Source organism: Natator depressus, chromosome 12, assembly GCF_965152275.1.
Source record: "Natator depressus isolate rNatDep1 chromosome 12, rNatDep2.hap1, whole genome shotgun sequence".
Classification (NCBI taxonomy): domain Eukaryota; kingdom Metazoa; phylum Chordata; order Testudines; family Cheloniidae; genus Natator; species Natator depressus.
In genome coordinates, this window is record NC_134245.1 from 16,099,327 (window position 1) to 16,105,326 (window position 6,000).

Here is a 6,000-nt window from a genome sequence, read left to right on the forward strand (position 1 = left end):
AGGCAGAGCCTGGGGGTGGCGGAGAGGTCTGGCCTTGAGCGGAGCACAGCTGGAGCAGGGGGCTGGGCCCTGGTCCGGGCACTGGGGCCCACAAAAGATTAATCCGGCCCTACGGGGACTGAGCACCCCCTATTTTTTTCGGTGGGTGCTTGATCCCCGGAGAGTCAGCGCCTGAAAATCAGTACTCCATATGCTTGTCGGTACCACCCCATTCGTCCATGATTTTTAACAAGTAATGATCAGGGATGCACTAAACTCATTCCCTAGGCTATCATGCCCAGATTCCGTGTGTACGTTCCATTTACCAAACATTCGCTCATCTGTTCTATGACAAATCATTATTTTAGTGTATTCAGCCTTTATTAATTGTTCAAATGTATTTTCTATATTTTCATTGTGGAGCATTCTTAGAAAGATTTCAAAATTGGGGATAGGCCCTGCTTTGAGCAGGGGGTTGGACTAGCTGACCTCCTGAGGTCCCTTCCAACCCTGATATTCTATGATTCTATGAAAATCATGATTATTTTTGACTTAGTGTCATTCCCCTTCTTCATTTTACAATAGACCTATTTCCTCCATAGTATTAGTTTTTAGTGATATATTTTTCTTCCCGCTCCCCCCATCCCTCTTTTCAACTAGTATTAATTGATTCTGCTTTTGGCTGCCTTTATCCATGTGCTTAAGAAGAAGATACTTAGGGGGTACCTCCTCTTTTTTCTGTTTCAAGTCATTCATTTTTAAAATCTCCGAGGCATTCTTCATGAAGCCATATTGGCCAATCCTTATTCACTGCATTTTTCTTTTCCACAGGAGCTTTAATCTGTGCCCTACTTATATTGGGCCCGAGCTAGATACCTGTGTTCACACTGAATAGTACTTTACTTGGCACATGGTGTTATTAATTCTGTTGAAGTCAAACAACTACTCATTGTGAATTGGACTGGTAGAATCCGACCTATTGTATTTTAGGATTTATTACCTTTCTTCCATAAACTTCTTATTTCCAAGGTTTGCTTTCTTGCAGTACATATCCTTGTGCTGATGTACTCTAAGATGCCCTAAGAGTCCATTTCTTGCTATGGTGTATTCAAGTCACTCATGGTCACTGGTTGCAAGATTCCCTTCCAGTCATAAGCAGATAGAAAGCAAATAGAGGACTGATTTCCAGACTTTTCTTCTGGATAAGAAACTTGTGGGTTGTAGGTAACGTACATTCAGTGGTAAGTTAGTCAATCAATTTCTAACAACTCACCCACATGCACAGTATCCTGTGTTTCAAAGGGCCCTGAGATTTAGTCCAGGGATTTGTCATTCTTGTTTTCCCGGTTAGCTACAGGAGTTACTACTTTGTTTTTCATTTCTTGGCGACACTCTCAACTTGCAAGTAAAGCTAGTTAAATTTTTTTGTTTTAAACATTTTCACTGAAAGTTTTCTCTTTTTCATAATGTTCCCATCTGCCGACTAAAAAAAGAAAATCTCCAACCCCATTTGGGTTGAGTTCAGTTCTAAAAGGTTTGGGGGAAGGGGTGGTGATAGGAGCCATTGTTTTATCCAGATTACATTTTCATCTGTCTAATTATAGGTCCATTTTACTTAAGTTCAGCCTACACTTAATTTTATAAAAAATAAATTTAATATCAGATACAGGCATTAAATGAGGGTTATAAACCTCAGTGATTTCTAACAGTGAAAACTACTATACAGGCTTACTTAAAATCTTACATCTGTAGCCATTTAAAACTGAGACAGAGCATAAGTGGTGTGTTTGTGTGTTTTTGTTAAAGCACAAGATTATTATGAGCACCTTGGATAACTAAACAGTACTTTTAACAGACATCAAAGCAACAAGGCATGCATTCCCCCATTGCTTCAGGACATTGGGACTTCAATCACAGGGGTAGGGGGCCAAAATATGTTCTGGTTTTGACCTCTTCAAATATCATTGTCTGGCTCAACTCCTGATGTTTGGTTGTATTTTCCAAGTCAAACTGTGCCTTCTCTTTGTGGTTATTTTTCCCACCCCCGCTCCCTCTTTTTAAATTCCCCAGCTGGATGTAGTGACCATTTAGAAAAAGCAGTTCCCTTTGCTTTTGAACAGTCTGATTGTTTAAATAGGCTTGTTTTAAAAATGTGTTTGATGTCTTGTGAGTCAGCCTTGAACCCTGAGTCCAGGATCATTCTTCGTGAATATCTTTTTAAACGTTTTGTATTTTTCACTAAGATGTGAAGAATTATAATGTAACATTACTTTCCTGCTTTCAGGAAACTCTAGCATAGGTTGTATTAAGCATTCAAAGTGAGAGGTCCTTAAAAATTAAACAATTTGTCTACGGTTTGGTTTTCAATAACTAATTTTGGGGAGTACTTTACTTCACATGCAGTCCTTGAAAAGACATCTCTCTACTCATCTCCTGCTGCTCACTTCTTAGGTAATTTCTGTGGCAGGAAGCCATCAAATGAGGACTCCATAATAGAGCTGGTCAGAAAGAAAAACCAAACAAAAACAAAAACCCTTTTTTCCTTGTGAAAAAAAAAATCTTTTGAAAGATGTTTGGTTTTTCAGAGGAAATTTTGAAATAAAATAAATCAATAAATTTCACAGAGAATTAAAAAAGTTTGTTTTGATTAGGTTTTTTTAATGAAGCCCCATTTTTCCGAGAGAAAATGTTTTGGCTGAAAAAATGTTGACTAGCTCTACTTCTAGACTTTTTCTAAAGCGAAGAACAGAGCATTTAGAACGGAAACTATTTGTAATCACCTTCCCAGGTTTCTCAAACCAACTCCGTCTGCTTCCTCCTTCAAGAAACCACCAAAATTCCCTTTCAACCAGACATTTCTCATCATTAATCTTAGAAAAAAGGAGAATCTCCATTAGAAAGTGTGAAGTTTTGAATGATGGGACTTTAACACATTAGAGGAGCACCTTTACTTTATTAGATGTCTATAACAAGCACTTTGACTAAGTAACCCTTCTGGGGCTGGATTCAGTTTCTGGAGTTCAACTTAACAATACAAAACAGAACCAGGTTGAGCCCCCACCCACTAAACTGAGGAAAGTAAACACCACCCCTGGTCACCTCTAAGAGGCAGTACTTCCCCACCTGCTAGCACTGAATCTGTGTATAACAGAAGAAGACTTAAGAAAAGAGACCCCAGCATTAATTTGGGAAAACACCACAACTATGATTGAATAGCATGTGACCGTAAACCCACACCACAGTACGTGGGCAGTGACTTTTGCCTCAGTTTCCTACTTTGAAGTGTGAAAGTTCAACAAACAAATGTCCCTTTAACTTGCCACACCCCTTTCCTTCAGCTGCACTTCACTCACAGTTAGTTGTCCTTGGTCAGCAAAGACCCAGAGTTCAGAAGCACATTTACATGGGTTCACCACCCACCCTTAATAGGAGCGGGGGGTGCTTAAGCAGTGCCGTCCCTGCTGCCACTTACTGCTGTGCTCTGTTGCTGGCCACTCATTGCCACTTCTGTGATGCCCCCTCCGAGGTGTCACCTTAACCCAGCTGTTGGTGCCTCTTCATTTTCTTTCACTGCAACCCTGTCCTCAGACCAGGTCTAAGGGTTAGTCCCTAGACTTGTCCATCAGTGATTTCAGCTCTAGTAATCAGGGAACAGAAACAAAGACTCTCAATAGAATCCAGCCGGCTGGTCTTTAAACATTGGAGATGGGAAGGATGAAATGGTGTCAGGCAGAGTCTACGCCATCAGACTGGTACCCCCGTTTCCACCCTCTCCCATTTTCAGTGGGTGTTGGCCTCCCTACCCTCCAAGTGCTGTCCAGTTGAGGACCGCCCCCCACTCCCCCATCAGAGCAGCTACGTATAGTTCTGCTGCCGGTTACTCATGCAATCAGGATAACAGTGCTTCATTACCACTGCATTCAATTCTAAAATTAATTGTAACCCCAAACCAGGCAAACCTGATCACTTTGACAACACAGCTCTGCCAGCTGAATACGTAGGCAGAGTAAGTGTGTCCATGCAAATATGGCTGCTCCTGAAGTCTTTTCCCACAGTTCATCACTAGATGTCAGACCCTGCTCACATTACAACTATATAAAAAATGCAGTGTCTAAGTGATAATCACTTCTCCTGTTCATAGCCACCAGGCGCTAATTGATATTGGCACCGTAAAATGCAAATATGACAGTCTACACCATTGCCAAGGAGGGGGTTTTATAAACTACCACTGTTTAATTTTTTCTTCCTTTTAAAGCAAGCACAACAGAGAGTCACTACCCTGACCCTCAGACAAAGCTAAATGATGCTTGGTTTGAATTCACAAGAAAGTGCTGCGGTGACTGCCCAGTTAGCTGCGCGCCTCTGTCGGCCACTTTTTAAATGTATCTGAAGTAATCAAAAAGTTAGAAACCTATTATAAAGGCCTACAAAGCTGCGCTTTGTTATTTTACATTCTTGACCAACTTGGTTCATCTTAAGGGTGGCTTTGTTTTTGTTTTTAAACCCGACCTGTTTTCCTTATTCACGCTTAGATAGCATTTAACTTCATTTAAGCATGCACACAGCAGCTACAGCTCTAGAACGCAAAAATAGTACATAAATGTACAGGCCACATCCACAAAAGATAGGGAAGGAGGAAAGATGTTTTAAAAAAAACAATAAAAAAACAGGGAGAGAGATTTTTTTGCTCTTCTGTAGAGGGTCAGTTATGAGACTCTAGTAAATACGGGTTTAAAAAAAGAGGGGCGGGGGGCGTGTTTATTTTACAATAGCCATCAAACTTTCAGTCTAGCATCTATTTCCCTGCCCGCCACCCCCCACCCCCGGCTTCCTCCCCACAGTCTCAGCGTTGCAACAACAACAACAACAAAGTCATGCTTGCATGAGGATTTAGCTGTGTGATGTAAATCTTCTAAACTGCTGGCTGAAATCTTTAGTATAATTTTTTTTTTTAAAACTTATGCATACACACAGTAATGCTCCCACCCCTTTGCTTGCTTCTGTCCTCTCAAACTATTACTATTCAAACGTGAAAACTGGGGCTGGCAGTTAACTCATGCGATTAACACACAAAAAATCGTGATAAAAATTAATTGCGATTAATTGCAGTTTTAATCACACTGTTAAACAATAATAGAGTAACAACTGAAATGTATGACCTTTTTTGGGGATGTTTTTCTACATTTTCAAATATATTGATTTTGGTTACAACACAGAATACAAAACGCACACTGCTAACAAATATAAAGTGAGCACTGTGCACTTTGTATTCTGTGTTGTAATTGAAATCAATATATTTGAAAATGTGGGAAACATCCAAAAATATTTAAATGAATGGTATTCTATTAGTATTAATCACATGATTAAGCACAATTAATTTTTTTAATCTCATGATTAATCGCAATTAATTTTTTTTGATCGCTTGACAGCCCTAGTGAAAACTAAAGCAGCCGCAGAAACTAGCTTTCCCTGCTTAGAATTAACAACTATTTTTAAAATCTCAGAAAAAAAAATCATTTCCACATGTATTTCAAAATAAAACAATCCAATGACAAATTTATATGTCTGAGGTTAAGGCCCTGCTGCTGAGTGTAAAGTATATGAATAACTGTGCTTTCTACATCAATACCTTGTGCTGAGATTCTGATATTATCAAAATCTATTTGAAGAGGGGGAAAAGATTAGCCAGGCTCTGGTGAATGCAGCAGTGCCCTTTTGCCACAAGATGGCACTTTATGCATTCAGTCACAGGAATGCTAACTTCCTCAAACTAATGATGAGCGACAGTTTGTTTTAATACAGCAAGAAGTATAATTAAAATACATTTGTGTTTGGCCTTTCAGTGAGACATGTGGAAGAGAGCAGTTGGGGATTGCTGTCTGCATCACAGGGAAATATTTAATCAAATTTTGCAGAGGTTTCCTTTCAAAGTCTGTGAGTAAGACAGGCAAAAAGACACAGGTCCAGAAACTTATACCTGACTTTTATTTATGTAACCCACACATCTCCTGGGTGTGGTGC